The 24,550-nt window shown below is 45.1% G+C and overlaps 2 protein-coding genes across 3 annotated transcripts in view; one reads left to right on the top strand and one right to left on the bottom strand.

Annotated features, from left to right (window-relative positions):
- RPH3A (rabphilin 3A) overlaps positions 1–16,616 on the bottom strand; it is a 472,799-nt gene extending 456,183 nt beyond the window's left edge. The window contains exons 1-2 of one of the 2 annotated variants that reach the window (XM_073676355.1): positions 16,598–16,616; positions 2,175–2,287 (exon numbers count right to left, since the gene is read on the bottom strand). The gene's annotated coding sequence lies outside the window, so the exon portion shown is untranslated. Of the gene's footprint in view, positions 1–2,174; positions 2,288–2,556; positions 2,669–16,597 lie in introns of those variants that run through there. The other variant, XM_073676354.1, reaches the window with a different exon arrangement.
- The window catches only part of RPL6 (ribosomal protein L6), a 566,325-nt gene that overhangs the window by 9,456 nt on the left and 532,319 nt on the right, over positions 1–24,550 (top strand). The window lies entirely within an intron of this gene.

Below are 24,550 nucleotides of genomic sequence, written 5' to 3'. Positions count from 1 at the left end.
CGGACCCAACCCTTCGGCAAGTGTGGCCAAATTTCTGGAAGAAAGAAGCCACGTTTTTCCTAATTCTGTATAACCATTTAGTGCATAAATAACACATTCATACCAGACCTGTCAAGCTAATCATTCTGTGTTTAGTCTTACATTGCAGGTAAAAATGCCTTAACTTTCGATTCAGAAATGCGTCTTCAGTCATCTCCATACACATTATATAGTCATCCAGTCCCAACTCTCTCATACAGTCTGTATGGACAGATGTTTTATAGAAAACTCATTCAGAATTTAGAGCTTTGGTTGATCCAATCATCAATTTTTAACCATGACACTAACTAAGTGGATCTAAAGATAAAACATGTAACCAACAAGAGAATGGTACCCTCATTATGACAACTACATATTATAGTTATACACTGCAGAAGCTATACTGAAGATGGATGAAAAATACTAAACCTCAGCTGTAATAGTATCACTAATTCAGTGTCACCAGAGAAGCATTGGTGCCATCACTGAAGTTGTTAAGGCAATGACTGGAATCAATAGACACAGGGTCAAGTTATCTATAACCCCAAGTAGCTCATATATCATTATATGCCTGTGACCTGCAGTTAATTGACGTGTATGGAAGAGCTAACACAACTTTCACTGTACAGCAAAGTGATAGATGTAACGGATGAAGAGAGAAATTAGAGATATATATATATATATATATATATATATATATATATATATATATATATATATATCTCTATCTATCTATCTATCTATCTATCTATCTATCTATCTCACACACATTACAAGATGGATAATAACCATCTTCAGAGATCAGCCATCTCCGAACCTTAATTTGTTACCGAAATGATAGAAGACATAAAGATTGGATTATGCGCCGTGACAAGCGTTTTATTAGTGGTTTCCCTTCCATGAATTCAAGGAGATTTTCTTTACCACACCCTGCACTTAATTCCAGTGTTGAAAGGAAAATCATTAGCCCATGGTAGTGGAGTCCATTATATCCATCCATGGTGCATTTCATTTGCAGTTCCCTTATACTTTACTGCATAGGAAACATACAGTATAGACAGCAGTTTTTCACCCATGAGGAAAACTGGTTGGAAGTCTTAAAATGTCTTAGATCAGTTGGTAAGACCGTCTGTCACATTGCATTTCTATGGTTTATCTTGAATCCCTTCATAAGAATTCTGAATGCCATGTGTACATAGTCTTACATTGCAGTCCCCCCCAGTCCAACACTGGTTTATTGAGTTCAAACATAGATTTACACTATAGGGAATCTGCGATGAGAAAAAAAAAAAAAAGCAACTCAGAGGAAACCTGAAGGGTTAATGCTAACAGCTGATTTTTGTGCCAAAAATCAATTCTAATCTGCATACCAATTACCATTCAGAAGCAAAGTATTGCATCTCATTTAACAAGTTTAGAGAACAAACATTACACAGCAGGAAAAATATATTGTACTTGGAAATAATAAGGAAACAAAACTATCAAGAGTCAATTGCAGGAGGCAACATTTTCTTTTAAAGAGCTTGCAATCTACTGTGAGCAGCAGCCAATATATTCTTATACAAGTTTAGCCATTACATTCAGCCAGCACATGAGAGGTTAAAAGACTGTGGTCATGCCTGCTAAGCGGCTTTTAACCCTTGTGGTGCATCCTGAATGCATCTGCAGTGGAGGGGTTAAACGCTTCATGTTCCTAGACAAAGGCACTGATGAACCCCGCACAATGCTATGCAGCACACATCTGCAAACTTGGTGCCGCATTTTGACAGACCCATTTTGCAGCAAGAACTGCCACCTTATATTACTGGTGCAATCTATAAAGAAGCTCCCCCATCATCTCTACCTGCCTAAACGACATCTCCTGGCAGCAAGAAATTAGTGGTTTCCTCCCATAAATTACTAGGAGTACAATGATTGTAGGAATTCCCATTGCAATCAATAAAGACCCAAACAGAAGCTGCCTTAGTTCACAGAAGCGGCTGGTTACATATTACATAATACTGGATACAAGTTCAGTACCATGCAATGAATGTCTGGGTGGGCACAGCATTGTACTGTGGCAGGGAGAACGCAATCCTATTATTTGATCCTCCTCATTAATGAGACACCATGCAGAACACAGGGCCACAAGAGATTTCTATGGAGATTGCCTTTACCTTTAGGTTCGTGCGGAACAGTGGTGGAAATCGTAGACCCAATCCCTCTTCCAGTAGAGAATGGTGTATGGAATAAACTGCCTCAGCAGCTGCAGTAGCCTTTGTTGAGTTGCCTGTAAGGTAAAAGACAAAGCAAGAGTAGAGCGAGGTAAAAGAAAGTGCTACACTACATTTCCGCAGCTGACAGGTCTATGGGAAAGAGAGCAAATGCTCCTGTTGGATCCCTTGCTGGGCAGGCAATGTATGCGCACTCTCCTGGGCTGGGAATACTGGGAGAATCAATACACCTCATCAGCCAGAAGCAGTTCACTGCAGAACACGCCTGGTTATGCTATGAATGAATCTCCTCGCACAACATGGCATGGGAGCGCTCTGCACACACCATTCATGGCTTTCCCTGCTCAGCCTTCTAGATCACTCATCTCTTCATATATGAAATGTGTGCTGCAAGCGTCAAATCCGGCTTCATTTATGCATCCCATCCCCGGGCCTCATTATATCATTAATTCATGATCAACATGACATAGGAATAATAATATGCAGATGTAGCATTTATTTTTTTTTATTTAAGTAGAGGAAGCGGCTTTATTCTGAGCTCGCTCTTATCTACCTGACATTAGCTTTACCATTATTTAAATAGTGATATACTTCATTATAACAGCTCATTACCTCCTGCCTACAATGCCTGCCCAAGTGTGTGAGACAGGATGCTACGGACATGGCCGCCAGATACTACCGCATTTATGGGTGACATTTTCAAATATCTTATCTATGGAAACAACACGGAGAGCCGCACATATCCGTTTATAGCCTGTGATGGAGTTTGCATTGATGTTTTAATCAGAAGAGTAACGATAAATGAACCGATGCCATAAAATATTCGTTCACCCCTCTCCCTCATACCGAAGACTGTAGTGAGACAAACACAATATAATTTTATAACTAATGCCAATACAATAGATCTATAGATTCCCATCATCTTCCATTAGATACAAGCTATATAAATATTCAATTTATCAGTTGCAACAAATCAGTATAAATTTATTAGTGACCATAAAAAAACTAATGACTGAAACATGGAAAATTTACCTAGTGGAATGCTAGCTATGATGTGTTTACATGGCTGCGCATGTCACGCATGTTTAGTAGTCCATGATCAGAGGCATACTGTCTATAGCAGCGGCCACTATAGGGCCCGTGAGTCAGGAGGGCCCAGTGCAGCTCGGCACCAGGTTCTTTTTCCTCCCCTATTATCACAATTTCAGCAGCATCCACATCTTCAGGTCACAGATACTGTTGAATAGAATGGTAGATTGGAGAGGTCAGCCTGCGTATGTGAGTCTGAGACACTGTGCGCTACACTACAGGTGCGATGATGTCACTACATTGCGCCTGCTGTGCTGAAGTCTCCGCACTCACACTGCACAGACCGATTCAGGGTGCCTGAGGAACAGGGCAAGATGAGCAGTGTTTTTTTTAGGTCAGTAATTGTGGGGGTCAATGATACTGAATGAGGGATGTGTAGGGGCCAATCATACTGAATGGTGGGTATGTGGGGGCCAATTATACTGAGTATTGGGCATGTGGGGGCCAATCATACTGAATGGGTTCCTGGTTGAGGACAATCATACTTAAGGTGGGATGGTGGGGGCCAATTAAACTGAATGGGGGGCAATTATACTGAGTAAAGGGCTGTTTGGGGCAATTATACTGAGTGTGAGGCAGGTGGGGGCCATAATACTGAGTGAGGAGCTGGTGGGGGTATTATACTGCATGAGGGGGCTTTATACTAAGTGAGTTGCTGGGGGGGGGATATAATACTGTGTGAGGGGCTGTGGGGGACTGCGAGATCCCCCATTTTGGGATAGGCACTGTGAGATCCCCCCATATTGAGTTGGGGATTTTGTACTGAGTGTGTGTGTGTACGACAATGGGGACATTATACTATAGTTAGGTCCATCATGCTTTATTAGGCTATGTGCACACGGTGCGTTTTTGATGCGGATTTTCCGCAGCGTTTTTGCTGCCAAGAGGTGCAGAACCTTGCAGAAATGCTGCAGAAATTTTTGCAAGCAATTCCTGATCATGCGCACATAGCCTTATACTGTGTTGGAGACACTGTTGAGTCATCACGTTCTACAGTGTACGTCTGGGGTAAAACTGTGGGGGGGGATTCATTGTGGGGATACCATACGCAGTGTGTGTTGGGGTAGGGGGCAATGTTGGAAACATCATACACTCTAAAGGCCATAAAAGGTGTATCGCTGGTGAGAACACCTGACACATATATGACCCTGCCAAATTATATATGTGTGTGTATGTATATTTATTTTTATTTTATTAACAGACTTCTTCTTTTTTTGGGGGGGGGGGGGTGACAATTAGAATTTTTGCTAAGGGGACCTCTGAGTTCTATGTACTCCACTGTCCATAATGTTGGATTTATCCTGGTTCATTGTGCTATGCGGACTGTGAAAAGTCACAATGTGCTAAGGCTATGTTCACATGGATTTTTTTGAGTAGTTCAAAGACAACAAGTTTTTCAAATGGAAACTGCTCCTCGTTGAGGTATGTACGCACGACATCTTTTTCAGCTGGATTCTCACTTCTTCTCCCCCGGCGGCGGCCATCTCTCTACTCCTATGAGCATAGGGTTACCGTGGTAGCCAAGCATGCATCTTTGAGGTCACAGTCTCAGGCCTTATAGGCCAGGTATACAGTCACTATTGAAATCTCTGCACTGTTCTTGGACTTCACTGCTAGCGAAGGTTTGCTATTCTGAGTAAGCTCAGCTACATCTGACCCTGTACTGTCATATTGGACTTCTAAACCTCTTCAGCAAAAAAAAAAAAAAAATTGACCATTAATTACCTCCTAACAGAATAAAGCAAGTGTGAACAGGTGCAAGCAGACTACCTAACATACAAACAAAAGAATACAGTAGCGCTCAGTAAGAGCTAAGATGTATAGAAGCATTAAATATATGAAATTTAAACTGACCTATTCAATTCTGCTATAATGGCACAATGAGCGTCATTACATACCCAGCTTTGCTATGTCGCTGGCCTCTGCTGCATTGCTACAGTGTGCCTCCTGACATACCTAACTCCACTGCATTGCTGGATTCTGCTTCTTAGCTACAGTGAGCCTCCAGACCTACTAGATTTTCATCAGTGTTTGGCTAGTCAGTTTTTAACATCAGTGCTTCATCAATTTCTCTCCTATGCAATATAAAAACAATGAAGGATTCTCTACTTTCTCCTATCAAACAGTAAAAAACGGACAGCACCAGGTTATAACATCCAGCACTAGGATGCCGACACAATGCTATACGAGTTTTCATTCACACTTTTTTTCTACATACGAGAAAACCAGACCGATTATTTTGATCAAAGTGTGGCCCGAAAACATACATTTTTCCACCTTCTCCATTCGGACAGTCCATGAAAATTGGACCGCACACGGATGTCATTAGTTGCGGTCTGATTTTTTTACGGACCCACACACTTGCATTGCCGATTTTGATCCAACCCTCGGATCATATCCAGACATGTGTCCGATATTTTCGGTGGACCACTCAGTCCGAGGAAAAAAAGTCAAACGTGCACAGCCCAATAGCATATCATAGGTACAAGTCCTATCCATGAAAACCACGGCTAGCACTTGTACACGATAATCGGATGAGTGAATAAGCCCTAAGGCTTCGTTCCCACAGAACATTTTTGCTGCGGACTTTTGGCAGCAGACGTTCCGTAGTGATGCCGTTACAGCTATCATTGTAAAAAAGGTGAGGTTGAAGCGAGACATTTAAATCTTTGCATGGCAAAGTGTGAAACTTAGACCTCTATCCACAGCATAAATTGATACGCTGCAGATCTCAAACCCACAGCTCCTGTCAGTTTACACTACAGATGTATTTTACAGCATGTACAAAAAATTTCTTAAATCTTATGCCCTTTGCTGACACTGTAAAACGCAGAGGATTTTCAGCAAACAAATATGCAGCAGAGAATTCGCAGTGTTTTCACACTGTTGGAACTTAGCCGTATGCTAGGTAGACACGAGTAAATGCAAAAATTTTCAGTTTTACTTCCAAAAACTGCTGACGACTTTTCATCTGTATTTACATCTGTATGAAATCCGTATGTTCATTTTGTCCACCCGTATGGCATGCAATTTTTAAATGAACAATTAAATAAATAATAAAGAAAAAATACATTTGTGATCCTGTATGTGATCCGTTTTTTACTCACTCATTGCCTTATAATATGCTAGTCTGATCCAGAATACGGAACAAAGAAGTTCTTGCTTCAATTTTTTACAAGCAGATCATTGGTCCATGTGTAAAAACATTCATGTGGAGAAAATGGAGACATTTTTTCCGCATCTTCTCTTCAAACAAGAAAATTGGATCACACTAGCATAATCGACCCGATTCTCTCCTTGGACCACATTCACATTTATATGCAGTAGAATGCATGCTGTGGACTGTGGATCAGAACAGTGTATGTTGTGGGTTTATTTTTATTTTTGTTTTTGTTTTATGTGGATCTTCAGCCCATTTGGAAAACACTCAAGTGCACAAGAACATTGGCTACAGTTTGGGCAGTTTCACATCAGAATATTTTTTCTCATCTGAGAGAATTGGGCTGATTATGCAAATCACACTCTGATCAGAGTGTGATCATACAGTAGTGTGATCCGATTTTCTCAGATGAGTAGATGGAAAAAAAACATTTCATCATCTACATTCTGTCAAGCCATGAAAATTGGACTGCACCCAGATGTCATCCAAGTGCAGTCCAATTTTTCTCCATGGACTCATTCACTTGCATGGCCGAGTGCAATTCGATAATCGGATCCAATTTGGGTATCTGTCCCATGAAAAAAGTAGTCCAAGTGTATGGCCGCAGAGAATAACATTGGTCCGAGTGTGATCCGTTGTTTTGTACGATCACACTCAAATCGAAAATACGGTCATGTGCACAAGCCCTAAGGCTTCCTTCACACTTCCTGATATTTCCGGTACTAGAAAAAACAGTACTGGTGTTATCCGTGTCCGTGTGTATGTGTGTGTCAATCATGTGACATCCATGTGGCATCTGTATGCCGTCCATGTGCACCATCCATGTGACAAGTACAGGAATAGAATGCAGAATAGAAATGACAGATGTTTAGGTGTTACATATGTGCAAATAGACAGATAGATATAGGATAGATAGATATCCGTAAGATATAGTGCCTTGCATGTGTAACTTACTGTACATGTATTAAGCTAATAAATAAATGATAAAATTACATAGAGTCCCCCCGATTTTTGATAACCAGCAAAGGTAAAGCAGACAGCTGTGAGCTGATATCATCAGACTGGGAAGGTCCATGGTTATTGGCTCATTCCCAGCCTAAAAATACCAGCCCACAGCCACCCCAGAAGTGGCACATGACACTAGATGCACCAATTCTGGCACTTTGCCTCGACTCTTAGCAATTACCCTGATGGAGCTGCTGAACTCCAGTCACCTTATTGATGTCACTGCTCGGCACTGAAGCCGCATTCTCATGCTCAGTTCAGTGTATCTTGGATGCACGGCTGGGCAGTCGCATCATACCACTGCTCAGCAATGCATCCAGATGTAGCTGAGCTGGGCTCTTCGTGGATATATGGATTATCGGCGGACAGGTGAGGAATACTGTGGTTTTTTTTATTTTTATTTGGAAAATAATAAAAGGATAAAAGAGGTTTGGGGAGTTTTTATTTCAAATAAAGGACTTTACTCTGTGTGTGTTTTTTAAAAAGGAACCTGTCAACAGTTTTGTGAGAGGTAGCAGCTAAAATTATCACCTTATTCAGCATCTGTGCTGCATTCCCTAAATCCTTATATAACCCCCTGACTCCCCCTACATACTTCCGAAAAGCCCTCTTAATATATGCTAATCTTCTCGGCCAAGTCCGATGGGCGTGGTTTCGGGCCTCTCCATCCCTTTCCCCGGCTGTTGCTCGCTACCCTCCTGCTTTGATTTACATGGGTGATTCCTCTTGCATCATCCAAATAGCTGGGTGAAATCCCACGCTTGCGCAGAGAAATTGGGGGCTTGTACCTGTGAACTATTCTCTGCCCTACTGCGGGCAAAGCCAAAAACATCAGTGTGCATGCGCACTGCAATGGCCGCAAAATACTTTTGGTACGTGACTGGAAAGATGTGTGCCAGCGCATGCGCACTTCTATTTTTCGGCTTTGCCCGCAGTTGAGCAATGCATACTGCGCAGGTGCGAGCCGGCGATATCTCTGCGCAAGCGTGGGATTTCACCCACCTATTTGGATGACACAGAAGGCATCACCGATGTAAATCAAAGCAGGAGGAAGCCAAGCATCAGCTGGGGGGAGAGATGGAGAGGCCCGAAAGCACGCCCATTGGACCAGACCGAGAAGATTAGCATACAGCGTGGGAGACATTAAAAAGGTTTGTTGGGGTATACAGGGGAAGTCAGGGGGTTATATAAGAATTTAGGGAATGCAGTACAGACGCTGAATAAGGTGATATTTTTAGCTATGTCACAAAACTGGTGACAGGTTCCCTTTAACTTAAACTGATGGGGGTTACTAATGGGGGTGTCTTATAGATGCCTTTCCATTACTAACCCCTGGGCTTGATGTCAGCTGACATTACAAAGCTGACATCAATCCCACAAATATTACCCCACTTGCTACCTCACCAGGGATAGTGGGAAGAGCCGAGCAAAGTGCCAGAATTGGTGCATCTAATAGATGCGCCTTTTCTGGGGTGGCTGCAGGCTGCTATTTTTAGGTTGGGCACGGCCAATATCCATGGCCCCTTTTCAGTCTGAGAATACCAACCGCCAGCTGTGTGCTTTAGCTTGGCTGGTTACAATTATGAAGGGTACGGACCCTGAACTTTACCGTTCGGGTTCACCCATCCCTAGTAATGATACAACTCTGATCGGGTGCAACCTCCTGCATAATTATAAAGTTCTGGAAGATTAGAGCACAGATGACTCACTGCCCCTCCCCACACTGTCTATCCAGAGATGTAGCATCAGTATCAAACTTACATATGTCTGTTGTGCTCACCTTGTAATCATTCTGCAGTGAGATCAGAGCAGGGTGTTATTATATCTCACACAGGAGTAGTCCAGAACAGGCAGGCTTCTCCTTTTTGAGAGATATAATGACAGCCCTGATCTTACTGGAGAGTGAATACAAGTTGCTTGAGCACAGCAGACAGCAGACATAAGTGTGATTACTGACACACTCAGTGATCTGGAGAGCTGATTGAAGGGTTTGTAATGTAACACAACTGAGCTCAGCTGCACTGCCCCTCCCCCCACACAGACTCATGTGGGAGGTTGAGATCAGAGCTGTATCATTACATCTCACATACTGAGAAAACTGCTCTAAGCTATTGTGGGGTCATATTATTCTTTCCGTTCAGTTTTACTGCCTGCTTATGATTGGTTAGCATCATACAGGGAGAAGAAGCACATGCCCCCAGTGAAAACTATCTGATAACACCCACATGGACGTAAAAAAAAGGTAAGTTTTTCCACTCTTCAGCTACTGTTACTTTGTGTGTCCAGTTCAACATGAAAAATTTGGTGAAAGATCTCTTTAACATAAATTTCCTGCATATTAACAAAAAATCTGCAGGTAGTTTTTCTGTGATGAGAGGTTCCCTTTAGCTTCACCCAGACTATGTCCTCCAACGTATATAATATAGTATTCTAATAAAGGATTTAGATTTTTAACACTTTTATATGCACAGTGCACATTGGTCTGCTGTGTAGCTGAGCATAAATGCAACTAGAAATAACAGATACTGTAAATTGTGTTAGATGAGGGACATTTCACAGTTTCAGAATCCCGCAGATTAGCATTCTACGGCTCTGTTGCCGTATTATTAACCCTGCTGTCTCACAACCCTGTATTCGTAAGATCTATTATTCTATGATTTAGCTGACATCAATAGCAGACAGTACAACTTATTTTTTCACTTCGTGCTGAGGTTTTGTACACAAACTGCTTTTCTGAACCTTAAGCTGCAATTATGTTTGACAATTGAACTCACATTTAAATAAGGCCATGCTGCACGAGCCTCTCATTTTCATTCAGTTTCCTGCTCTCTCTACTAGTTTCTGAGAACCCCACATAGGCAAACTGGGAAAAACTGTTAACCATATCTTGCAATGCTCCTCTGGGAAATTTAATATGCAAATTGCCTCTTTAGAGAAACGCTACCCCTTAGACCTCAGTCCAGAGCCTCTCACCTAGCCAAATCAGTTCTCATACTTTGCACTGACGAGGGCCAACAGCCCGAAACACCGTGTCTGCAAATTGAGATTCTGATTTGGCTATTATCCTGTCATATTGCATGTAGGATTGCTGCTTCCAATAGGTGGCGCTATAGAGTTCAAGTCCTCTTTTTCTCTGAAGAGGCAATTTGCATAACCATATCTTGCTAATTGTTTTTCTTGAATGCCTGAGTAACCAGGTGAACTCAGCTGCTAAACTTTACGTATTATTTGCAGTTCAGCAGTGCTAGAACAATGATGAGCAAAATAGCAGAGTTGTAGCAGCAGAGTGGAACCAATGCAATGTAAAGTGACCAAGAGTGGTAGCTATGAACGAGCTGCTGTCTCATTACTCCCTTGCACTTTACAGGAAAATTGTGTCGCAGTCCCAATGTGCTGTCCAGTGTGGGGTGCATCACACTCACGTGTAGGCCACAGGCCTCCGCTACTTCCTGACCTCCATCTTCCAGAACCGCCGCACATAACTCAGAAGACACGCAGATCGTATTAACCAACAAAAGTTTACTGGACAGCTCAAGTTCATCAGATTGTAGCACGCAGTATCGGGCACAACACTTCTTGTTCCTTGTTTCCTTGACACAGTATGTTTCCTTTACACAGTCCGTTTCCAGCATTACTATCCATTCCTCCTGAACTATCCTTACGTTGGCTATTCCTGTCTGCCCCGGGGATTTTCTGTCCAGTCCCGCAGTGCACCATTACCTTCTCTTCTTGCGGTTTCGTGTCCATCGTCCCCCATACACCAGAGGATAAGGCACTCCTCCCAGTACCTATGCCGAGCCCTGAACTCTGGACGTTGCATGATTGTAAGCAAGGTATTCTAGTAAGGCCTCCCACTGCCATGAACGATAGTTCCTCGCTGCCGCCAGCCGCCCACTGCACTTGAACTTGACCTTGGTTACTGTACTTCCCTGACTAACTATCAGAAAGTAGTCTGCTTTATACTAACATTAACCCCATCCCATTGTGGGCTTGTCCCAAACATTAAATGTACCTTATCCTATGTCCCCAGCTAACTACAGTTACTATCTTATACCAGTATACAGTAAGCCTATTGACTTTCTCTTATATCCTAATCTATATCTTACCTTATGCTGTACACTACCATAACACAGTCTATTCACAGTATACATGTTACACTTATGTGTTACTGACATGCCCCCTGGGGCCATGGGGTACTTGGTAGCCGGGCCGGTCGGTTCTATTGGGGTAGTCACGTTGGTGTGACCCGGTCCGTGGCCTACGGCGGTCAATAAATAAAGAAAAGAGGGGAATAAAGTTTTTGGGGATAAAGTTTCGTGACGTCACCCGTGGTATTTGGCTATAGGTTGCCGCCGCTGCTGTTCAGATCCACTGGGGCCATTGGTGACGCAGCAGAGATGGTTCAGCTCTCGACGGGTAGAACTAGGCCCCAGGGCAGTTAAATAGGTGAATTATAGATATTGTTGGTGTAGTGCAAGGCAGGTGACACAGTAATTAATTAAAGGACACAGCGGGGTGCAGTCTTCAAGTGTTTACTCACAGTTTTTACGGTGTTCCAGTTTACAATGGATAGCCAGGTTATAACAGCCCACAGAGTCCTGTGTCCTCCAGGGAAGTGATCCAGCAACTCTCGGATAACTTGGGTGCACTTGATCGGGACCCCCTTCTTGTGTACCTTCCCGGGTCGTCTCTCTGCGCTGGCTCTCGCCTTCCTGCCCTGCGCCTCATACACAGTGTCCCGAGCCAGTGGCCCCGGGCCTTGTCGGGCGACGTCCTCTCTGTCCCCTTGATCCTATATGGCCACCTTTTCAGCGATTGTGTGTGGTTTTGGCTACGGCACTTAGAGATACCGCAGCCTCCGGTTTGCTAGCTGAATCTTGCAGTCCTCCACTAGTCTGGGGCCGGACCCCTACTGCGACCTGACCCCTTCACGGTCGGCGTGGACTCCACACTTCCCATACCCCTAAGATCCTTTCTCTCTCTCTGGAGCCCTTCTCATTGCTCCAGTCTTCTCTCTTCACTCCCTGTGATAGACTCCTGTCACCAACTGTTCTGACTGACTAACTCCTCCACGGTCCTGTCTCACTGCGCTCTTGCTCCTAGGACCCTTCTAGATCTTTCTACCTTTCCTTTTATACTACCTGTCATGTGACCCACGTCACCAGCCGTCACTCTACGTGGTCCCCTCTACCTTCAGTCCTTCCTTCAGTGCTCCCCTAAACTACTTCCTTCACCCACCTCCTCTTCTTAGTTCCATCCTCCAGACAGGGACCGGGACTGTGCTCTCCCTCAGGAGGAATCTCGCCCTTCCCTACTGGAGTGATGTGGTGTTGGATGTGAGTGTGTGGGTCCCGGGTAGTGCTCCCTCCTTACACGAGAGTGGGGTACCACACCTCTGGCGGAGATGCAGTACCTGTGTGGCGACTGGACCCTCAGGGGCGCCACATTACCTCTACATTACTCATGCTCTATACATTATCACATCACAATAAATTACAGAAGATAAACAAAAGACGCACAGCACTATATACATAACACGATTGGTGACTTCAAGGGTAGGAACACGCTAGTACACTCCACCACTCTTACAGCAGTGGAACCAATGCAAGAGAACTGAGTTTGCGGTTGTAGTACAATCTAGCAGAGCTGGGAAAACAGAGTTGCATATCTGCCGGAATGACAACTACCTGAAAACTCAGGCAGTGACCTGTGCTGGGTATACCTGTTCTGAGCAGATGAAGTCACAGAAGCGCCACTGCATCCCGATGTTAGAAGAAAAGAAGCGACTGTCAAAATGCTCACCCTGGAGCCAGGGAGGGTGAGTAACATGTATACTATACCTCACAACTTTCATAAAAGAGAAAGACAGACAAACTATAACGTGCGCAAAGATTTTGACCATTCCCTTAACCACAGTACCACACCCCGTAACAACAACCTTTCATCTTTTCTTTCTACCATGGCAGGAGGAGATGTCAGAGGGGGCATAGTGGCAGTGAGTGACATTCAGCAGACCGACCAGGACTGTGGGCATACACACAAATTCGGGACTGTCCCACTGTATCTGGGACAGTTGGACCTATGGATTTATTTTTTGCTCATTCATTCATAGTTGTAGCAGCCAGAACTTTTCTTTTTTACATAAAATGCAATAAACGAGGTCTTGCTTTTTTTGCAAGACAAGCAGTAGATTTTTAAGTACCATTTTGCATGTCTGTAAGCAGGGGCGGACACTGACAGCTTGGGGCCCCCGTGCAAGAAATGTTTCAGGGGCCCCCTCTGTACCCGGCACGCCGCTTATGATTAGGGCAATCTGGCAATGGAACCCCCAGAGTCTTGGGCTACGTGCAAGCAGGGGCGAACATAGAAATCACAAGGCCCCATAGTAAAAGTTCTATTTGGGCCTCCCCACACCTCTAAAAAATATTTATATTTTTTCACTGAGATACATACACATACATATACATAAACATATACCGTACATACACACATACTGTACACACACTATATACATACTGTACATATATATACCGTACATACACATACTGAACATACACATATACTGTACATAATGTACACACATACTGTACATACACATACTGTACATATATATATATCGTACACACACACATACTGTACATACACACACATATGCATACATATATACCATACATACAGTACACACACACATACTGTACATACACAAACTGTACATACACACACATACATACACATACTGTATGTAACATCCCTGGCGGCGTGCTGGCATGGTTTACCACCTCCCACCATGCAAGACCGCCATCTTACCTATCAGTCCAGGCTGCACACTTTGCTCCAGTACCTGCTGTGTGCTTGTCTCTTGTCTGATTGCTTAGGGCGGCGGTGCGGTTACTGCCTGATTCTTATACGTTACTGTGTGCGCACTCCTAATGCGTCCCCAGCCTATTGTTGTGAGTCACTGGATACTTAAACCCCCTCCACCTAGTAGGAGGTGCCCGAGCAACACTTTCTTTCAGTGTGTTCTGTGCAACTGAGTTGCCAGGTCCTGTTCTATATCTTGTCTGTTTCTGCCACCCTGGGGGCTGAGTACCCAGGCCTGTTACCTGTATCTGTGACTTCTAATCTATTCCGCCACCCTGGGGGCTGTATGCCCAGGCCCGTTGCCTGTATCTGTGACTTCTAGTCTTTTTCCGCCACCCTGGGGGCTGAGTTTTCAGGCTCGTTCCTGTATCTTGTTCCTGTTTCAGTTCCTGTCTGAACAGTGTCCTAGCCCATTACTTGTTTGTCTCTATGTTCGTATCTTTCCTTTTCCTGCAGTGTCTGAACCTGCACCTAACTCCAACTCGTTGTCTCTGTACTTCTGTTTGTGAGTTTAGTGTCCACTTCCTACTTCATTGTAAGTACCTTGTGTGTATCTGCTCTGCTTGTCTACCGCACCTGCGGGTTTTGTTTGGCTCTGCTTGTCTACCGCACCTGCGGGTTTTGCTCTGCTTGTCTACCGCACCTGTGGGTTTTGCTCTGCTTTGCTTGTCTACCGCACCTGCGGGTTTTGCTCTGCTCTGCTTGTCTACTGCACCTGCGGGTTTTGCTCTGCTCTGCTTGTCTACCGCACCTGCGGGTTTTGCTCTGCTTTGCTTGTCTACCGCACCTGTGGGTATTGCTCTGCTGTGCTTGTCTACCGCACCTGCGGGTTTTGCTCTCGCTCTGCTTGTCTACCGCACCTGTGGGTATTGCTCTGCTCTGCTTGTCTACTACACCTGCGGGTTTTGCTCTGCTCTGCTTGTCTACTGCACCTGCAGGTTTTGCTCTGCTCTGCTTGTCTACCGCACCTGCGGGTTTTGCTCTGCCCTGCTTGTTTACCGCACCTGCGGGTTTTGCTCTGCTTGTCTACCGCACCTGCGGGTTTTGCTCTGCTCTGCTTGTCTACCGCACCTGCAGGTTTTGCTCTGCTCTGCTTGTCTACCGCACCTGCGGGTTTTGCTCTGCTCTGCTTGTCTGCTGCACTTGCGGCTCTTTTCCTGTATCCCAGTCTGTACTGGTCCCTATCCTGCCTGCGTTCCTACCTGCCAATACCCACCTGTCTGTATACCAGCCGTGCCTGCCAGTACCCATCTGTCTGCATGCCAGCCGTGCCTGCCAGTACCCATCTGTCTGCATACCAGCCGTGCCTGCCAGTACCCACCTGTCAGTATGCCAGCCTAACCTGCCTGTTCCTGCATTCCCCGGTGTGGGTCAACAGCTGTGACCGGGGTCTGACCTGGAGTAGCACCTGGTCCCTCTGCTCGGTTCCTCCTTGGTTCACGGAGTCGATTGAGCCCCTGTGCGACCTTGGTCGGACCGAGTTGATACTTAGTCAAGCCCCTCCAGGCACTCCTCGGTTCATGGTCTAGTGGGATCACTAATCACGCTCATGCCAGTCAGTCCGGGCGTGTGCGTAACACTGTACATACACAAACTGTACATACATACACACACACATAAACTGGTATGTACATACACCCACATATGCATACACATATACTGTACATACACACATACTGCACATACATACTATACATACACATATACCATACATACACACATACTGTACATACACATACAGTAAATACACAAACTGTACATACATACAGACACATACCGTACATACACACACACTGTACATACACAAACTGTACATACATACAGACTCATACCATACATATACAGACACACAAGCCATACATACACACGCATGCATACACATATACCGTACATATACTGTACATACATGCACAGAGATACACATAGATAAACACACATATATACATACACAAATACTATTCTTCTATATCACCCCGTGTTGAGATGGGCTGTGTACGTCAGAGATCAGAAGGAGAGGGCTGCAGAAACTACTGTGGGGGATGGAGACACAGCAGACAGGACTGATAGGGCTCTGCTGCTGCCGTACTGTCCCATGCAGTGAGCTTCCTCCCCCGACCTCTTCTCTATGTGAGACGCTGCTGCAAAGAACAGTGGAGGGAGCAGAACACATACGGTCACTCCTGTTCTTCCTCCACTGTTGTCCCCTTTGTGTTGTGTGACCCGGGCCCCCTGACTACAGGTGAGTACTCACCATTGGGATGCACCGTGCAGGAGCCAGAGGCTGCAGCCAGTGAGTGCTCTCATCAGTCTGGTGAGGAAAAGCGTTCATTGGCCAACTCTCTCTCCCTGCATGACACACCTACTTTTTGAAGTTCTGCACTCAGCGCGCCAGTCTCTCCTCGGCTCTGGGTAATCAGAACGATTACAGGCAGGAGTGAGAGGGGTCCCGTGCTTCTTGACACTGGGCCCGTTTCACTCCCGCCTGTAATCTTTACTAAGTGTCTCTATAGCAGCTGCATGGGCTGCTGCTATGGCCAGTATGCACCTGCCTGCAAGGGCCCCCCTCAACCTCCGGGCCCCGGGTGTATGTCCGTCCCTGTCTGTAAGGTTGTATTCACACATAGTGTAAATACTGTATTTTTTCTACTGCATTTTTTTTGCACAAAACATCTGCTGCATTTAACTGTACAAGCAAAGTGGAAATGACTTTATGAAAAAACATGCCAAATGTACGTCTAAAGATGCTGTTGAACTGTGCTTTCTTTAGTGTGCTTTTTTTCTATAGACTTTTATGGGGAGTTTAAAAAATTGCAACTTTAAGTACAGAATCTAAGCTTTTCTATACTATCAAAATGTTAATTAAAATCACCCAATAAGCAGCAAAAATGCAATAATCATGGAAGACTGTCTATTGTGTAGTGGGGCGTGGACACCTGCAGAAAAAACATAGCATTATACTATGTGTGAACACAGCATCAATATTACATTTTTATTAAAAAATGTTATGTGTTTAAGTGAGGAAAAAAAATAAACACGTCATTTTTTTTATAACATTTACGATCACCTTAAATAATTTGTTTACTGGGTTATTATGATTACATGGATACCAAATATGTCTGTGTTATTTGCTGATTTGTGATATTTATTTTTTTAAAAAGTGCATGAAAATGTCAAAAATGTCATTATTGTAATTGTTTTTCATAGGAAGAAATTTTATTTTACCTCTAGAATACAGATACATAGAAATGCATTGGTATATAGAGATGTAGCTCTATGTACCAGTTCATTGTGCCTGTAATGAAATATATCAGTCACAGTCAAAAAGAGAAAATTCTTCCAGAATTGCAATTGCAGCCTGTGGCTCATTGCTACAGCTGTTGAATGCCATTCAAGAGGTTGAGTGTTTGAATCATGGGGCAAAAAAAAATTAAGAATGAGGTAATTAAATTAATGCAAGTATATACAGAGCATGGACAGTTTCTGGTCTATCCCTTGAAGTTGGAAGAGGAGGAACTACTGACCAAAGAACTTCACAGCAACACAAGCAGTGGCCTGCATGGCAAAAAGAGGAGATTTTGCAGACACAGAGGAAGGTCATGTTCACACGTTCAGTATTTTACCTCAGTATTTATAAGCCAAAACCAGGAGTGGGTGAGCAATGCAGAAGTGGTGATGTGTTTCTATTATACTTTTCCTCTAATTGTTCCAGCCTTGGTTTTGGCTTACACATACTGAGGTTAAATACTGACCAAATACTGAACTTCTGAACGTGGCCTGAAAGTTGGGACAAAGCCCTGACCTCCCAGGACAGTGAGACATCTCCCACAAATCGGGACTGTCCTGCTGAATCACAGATGATTGAGAGCTATGTGTATGTCATATGCTAGCCATTGTTCTGCTAATATCGGAACTCCTAAATACACGGATCACCATTACTTTGAAAAAAGTGGATGAGTGATAAAAAAGGAATAAAAATACAGATTTCTTTCTGTAAAGGGTTAAAAGCAAGATCCCTGGCTGTTTTAAAATGCAATATTAGATATGATCTATTAACATGGTAGTGTTCATGAGAATCACGGGCACTGTGGCAATAAAACCAGACTTGCATGCAGGGATGCATTTAGTGGCATTTAAATTAGGTACAACAAAGACATACAGTATTAATAGCAAGCTAAAAGTTCTCCTTAAAGAGAACGTTTCACTGGATTTTTTTTTCAACTGAGTACCCCCTTCAATTGCCACTGGTCCACTGATTCTAGAATACTTTTTCTTCTTTTTCTGTGCCCTGCTGTTCCAAAGTTACACCACATGGTAATAAAGATGCAAATTTTCCATTCAACCAACTGAGTGTATGCCACATAACTTCTCTGTGTTTGTTTTTCTCCTATATGGGTATATGCCCAGTTGGTTGAAGGGAAGTTTTGCATCTTCATTGCCAGGGGAGCATAACTTTGGAGGGGCGCAGAAAAAATAACTGTTCCAAAATCAGTGGACCAGTGGCAATTAAAGAGTTATGTAATAGTGGGGAAGGACGTACTGATTGGCACTGATGTAGTTAAAAGAGAATGCTCCCGGAGTTAGACCTCTCTGAACTGTTGTTAGACCAAGCTAAGGGGTTAGCTGCAGTGGTCCAGTCAGTAGAGTAGAGGGGGAACTTAGTGGCATGATCAAACATTGAGTGTTTATAAAGCTTGTTTCTGATATAATTCCTTGTGGGCTGTAGTATTGGTAACCAGCCACAAGATGCCACTGTCCCGGGTGCAGATGCCAGGTTGGGTCTGCCAGCAGTATTGCAGACAGTGATGGGGTTAATGGTTGTGATGAGTTTTCCAGAACAAGTCAGAGAGAGTTGGGACAGTGAACCGTACAGGTAGCCTGATTATATGGTGGCTGCTAGGGTAGACGGGAGCTTTGTACCCTCAGACAGTAGGATCACCAGTGTGAAAATCTCCCTACGCAACAGTTCTGTTAGCTGGCCAGAGAAACTCAACAGAGGTATTGAGGACCCGGGGCACTTTCAGTCTGCGGGCAGCAGAGGAAGATAGGACTCCAGGCTAAGACGTGGGGGAGATATAGGATACGGATACACTGTTGATATTGAGGAAGATTCTCTTGGGCTAGAGATTAGAGTCACAGAGATGCTTCACTTAAAGAGGGAACCAGGGCTGAAGATGTTGCCAGCGCCTGTGAGGGAGATGTTAACCTGTCGGGCCTTATCCATTATATCTGCCTGTAAATATTGTACATATTCCTCTTCCCCCAGTAAAGTCCAGGTTATGGTTAAGAACCTCGTGTCCTCTGAATTTATTGCTGCCCTGGTCCCAAAAGAGAAATGCTTGGAGACAGCTGCGATCGGATGGTCTGAAGTAAGTGGAGAGCACCACATACACAGCCACACATCAGAGAGAGGACATGTATTGTCTGTAGGGTGCTAGAGTGAGCAGGGGCTACAGCTCGCCCACGACTACCTCGCTGGGGCACCTTACATTTGGCACAGTCGGCAGGATGCGAGCTCTTCGCATGAAGAAAACGGGGAAGAGCCGACGCAGAACACTGAAGAGAAATTGTTGGAAGGCATGCGGCCCAAGATGGCGGGCCGAAGCATGGATTCCAAGATGGTGACAGTGGTGGTAAAGTACAGGAGAAGAACCGCCTATCGTGGGAGTGGACGGCGCTGGAGAGCGCAAAAAGATGTCCAGCCCCTTATGAGTTCCGGCACAGAGAAGGATCGGCCCAGCAGTGAAGATGCGTCCCAGGATGGGACGTCCAGTGAAGAAGAGGGCGCGGCGCAGAGCAAAGTCCGACCCAGTGAGTACCAGCGCGCCCAGAGAAGGGGCGCTGCTGAAGGCGGAGCTGCCGGGAGTGATGTGTGACGCGACGGTCACGTCAGAATACTGGGCCAGAAAGAGGAGGAGTCGGATGTGCAGGACGCGCGTCACCGGTAAGCGACCAGCGCCATTTTCTGTCCAGCGCACAAGAAGAAGGAGGTGCCGCAGTGGATGCTCTAGAAGAATGGCAGCCAGAGGATCCGAAAGTGTAATGGAGGTGAGCGATGAGGAGGATATCCTGGAGATCACTACCCCAGGTGACGCAGCCGGAAGACACCCACCCGCAGGCTCTCTCCATGAGCCCCCGCCATTACCACCGGTGGCCATCTAGTGATCTACCAGGCCTGAGCCCAAGGTGGGTCTGCTCGTCCACGAGCTACGTGTGTGGTGCTGGAGACGGATGCCGGAAGATGCTTCCCCCTCGGCGGAAGGCGAAGAACATCCCCTTGGGGCTGAAGCAGCAGCTGCAGCACGGCCTGGTGAAGGTGAGCAGCATATACCCTGGTGGCTGGTCCCGCTCGCGGCACCCATAGCGATAACTCCCAGGGTGGCGGTAGAGGCTCCCAGGCCTGAAGGTGTTGTGACGGAGGCGAGGCCTCCAAAGAGAAAGGTCACCCGCATAAACTGGTGGCAGATGGCAATGGAGACCCTAAATACACCCCCAGTGAAGCGCCACTCTGAGCCTGGTAGCCTAAGATTGACCACGCGTAATCCCCCAATGACACCACGGGAGCACCGTTGGTGGACCGATACATTCCTGCGAGGCTGGCTGGAAGAGTCCAGCGCGGCACGGAGGGAGTCAGTGGAGGCTTCCCAGACCCAGGGGCGGGTCACAGAGTTCCACATAAAAGAAGGATACGGGTTCCTAGAGGAGGAGTGGGACCGGTCACAAAGTTTTCTTTACCCGTGAGGTGGTCAAGCGAGATTACCTGCCCGATCGCCTCCACAACCTGCACGTTGGGGACATAGTGCACTTCGTGAAGTGTGAATGCTCCAGAGGGTGGTACGCGGCAGCCATCACTCACTATTATGAATGGAAGGATGTCCTCGAGAAAGATGAGGAAGTCTTCAGGCAGAGGGCCAAGAGAAAGGCTCTGCAGCGGTGGAATAAGGAAGCCCCTAAGAGATTTCTACACCCTCCCAAGGCCGGTGTCCCTCAAGAGGAGGAACAAAGAAAACGGCAATGGGGAGAGTTCGATAGCGAAGAGGAGGAAGGCTTCGCAAGCTGTGGGGCAGCTGACCCTCCCAGTTAGGCGCACGCTGTCAGCTCATCGCCAAAACACCCAGGAGGGGCTGAAGGAGCTGGTCAGGAAACTGCCGGAGAATCACAAGCTGGCGCCAGCATTGTGGACCACAACTTCATGGTTACCAGCTACGGCCCTACCCAGGTTGGCTGCGGCAGTGCCACATCTTCAGATGAGGACCCTGGGCCCAGCAGGTACCCTGACCAGCCTTGGAGGTGGAAGAAGCCACCTTTATGAAGGAGCGGAGGGAGGCCCAGAAGAAGTGAGTTTGTTTACTAAAAGGTCCGTTGACCTTCCATTTTTCCTTCATTAGGATTCACCAGCCGTGGTCCTTTATCTGGGACTGTTTCACAATGGGGGTGGAGTGCCCCATGTTGATTTAGATTTGGAAAGGAGAATCGGAGGACTGTTTCCCCTATCTCCCAGGCCAATGAGGCCTCAATCAGCACTAAGTTGTGTACCTACGTGAGCTGCTCTTTTATTTCTACTTTTACTTTTATTTTTGTTGCGCCCGTTGCGCCTTTTTCTGCTGGAATTTGCAGCGCTGAGGCACACCTTGAGGATGGCTATCCTCTAAACCTAAGAGACTTGTGGCCTAGCGGTAAGAACCGGTGACCCCCACCAGGGCCAGGAAGAAAGAGACTCATGGGGTGTTCCCTGTGACCTTGTGCCTCAGAATGCAGCCCTTGAAAGAGATTAAGGTCTATTGGTGTGTTGACCTGTCTTAAAAAATATGGACATGGACACTGTGTTTCCAGGGTCCTTACCAAGAAGGACCGGTACTTCTGAGAAGTTTGAAAGTTGATAATGAACTGTCCTGAATTGATGTTCTGGGGCCCTTAACCGAGAAGGGCCGGTCTCCCACCCAAGAAGAAGACTTCAGGACCAGTCTTGTACTAAAATGTTTTAGTAATGTGATATAATGTTATGAATGTTAATATGTATTGGTTGCCTAGTGTGGTCGGGAACGACCAACATTAAAGTGTGGGGGAATGTAATAGTGGGGAAAGACATAGCCTTCCTTTGGCACTGATGTAGTTAAAAGAGAATGCTCCCGGAGTTAGAACTCTATGAACTGTTGTTAGGCCAAGCTAAGGGGTTAGCTGCAGTGGTCCAGTCAGTAGAGTACAGAGGGAACTTAGTGCCATGATCAAACATCGAGTGTTTATAAAGCTTGTTTCTGATATAATTCCTTGTGGGCTGTAGTATTGATAATCAGCCACAAGATGCCACTTTCCCGGGTGCAGATGCCAGGTTGGGTCTGCCAGCAGTATTGCAGACAGTGATGGGGTTAATGGTTGTGATGACAGCCCACAGAGGGTGGGCACTCTAGGAAACCTGTGGTGAGTTTTCCAGAACAAGTCAGAGAGAGTTGGGACAGTGAACCGTACAGGCAGCCTGATTATATGGTGGCTGCTAGGGTAGACGGGAGCTCCGTACCCTCAGGCAGTAGGATCACCAGTGTGAAGATCTCCCTACGCAAGAGTCCTGTTAGCCGGCCAGAGAAACTCAATGGAGGTATTGAGGACCCGGGGCACTTTCAGTCTCCAGGCAGCAGAGGAAGATAAGACTCCAGGCTAAGACGTGGGGGAGATATAGGATCCAGATACACTGTTGATATTGAGGAAGATTCTCTTGGACTAAAGATTAGAGTCACAGAAATGCTTCACTTAAAGAGGGAACCAGGGCTGAATATGTTGCCAGCGCCTGTGAGGGAGATGATAACCTGTCGGGCCTTATCCATTATATCTGCCTGTAAATATTGTACATATTCCTCTTCCCCCAGTAAAGTCCAAGTTATGGTTAAGAACCTCGTGTCCTCTGAATTTTTTGCTGCCCTGATCCCAGAAGAGAAATGCCTGAAGACAGCCGCAATCGGATGGTCTGAAGTAAGTGGAGAGCACCACATACACAGACACACATCAGAGGGAGGACAAGTATTGTCTGTAGGGTGCCAGAGTGAGCAGGGGCTACAGCTCGCCCACGACTACTTCACTGGGGCACCTTACAGTTACTCTGTTTAAATTGAAAAATCCAGTGAAATTTCCTTGTTGATGTGTTGATATGTTAACATAATTTTTTCCTTAGAACAAGTCATCAAGTATTAAATGTTATTCCCACCACCTTTGGGGACACAAATCATTTTGCAATTGGGGTTCATTGCATATTTTGCTATTCACAAAAAAAACATTGATTGACTCAGGGGTGAATAGGTATAAGCTAACATAGAATAAACCCTCTATAAAAACATATTTTATTAGGTATGCGTTAAAAACATAGGACTAACTAAAATATTAAAATTCCACTGATAATATGTATAAATACACATAAGGCAATAAAGCCAGGTAGGCAAAAAAGTGGAACTAGACAATCCTAACTTCTGTCCTGCCTAGCCGTGGAGGTTGCCACCCTGATGTATAGCGATAGTGGTGCCCCCGATACTTGACAGCTATCCCTATGGTGCCCTGAATAACCCTGACAGCTTAGATAAGTAAAAAATGCATGTTTCATAACACCATTTATACTGTGAAAAAACAAGGGGAAAGGGAAAGGGAAAACGTATGTCAGCTCACCATGTAATAGCCAGACTCATCCAGTCCCAACGAAGTCTTGCAGCGGAGACGCCCAGGTCACGGGCTACCAAAGTTCAAGTAATGAGAAAGCAAGCAAAGATGTCTCCAGCAGGACCAGGCTTGTATATATCTTGTTAAAACTTCACTTTTAATTTCAAATTATAAAAGCCAAGGATGAGTTACAGAATGAGCAATATAGCGGCTCTTAGGTACAGCACATTCCAACGCGTTTCGGCTAAACCTTATTCATGGAATAATGTGAGAACTAAGCCTACTAGCTGAAGTTAAATAAAAAACACTTCTTGGTGATTGCTTCAGGTGTTGGACCACAGCCCAGAGGAGAATTAACCCATTATTGGCAGCTAAAATTAACTACAGCAAAAAAGCACAAAAACTACATAAAATTGGACATGAGATAGAATGGAATACAAAATTAGTGGAAATACAAAATGAGTGAGAGATACATGCAGAAACAAAAACAAAAAGATCTTTTATGCCGTGGAGCAGTAAAACACATAATAATGATCATAATAATCACTAAGCATCCTTTATGTCCTTT

This window comes from Phyllobates terribilis, unplaced genomic scaffold (assembly GCF_046119375.1).
Source record: "Phyllobates terribilis strain yellow unplaced genomic scaffold, ASM4611937v1 Scaffold_1__5_contigs__length_1240528914, whole genome shotgun sequence".
Lineage (NCBI taxonomy): Eukaryota > Metazoa > Chordata > Amphibia > Anura > Dendrobatidae > Phyllobates > Phyllobates terribilis.
This window is presented reverse-complemented; position numbering and strand designations above follow the sequence as displayed.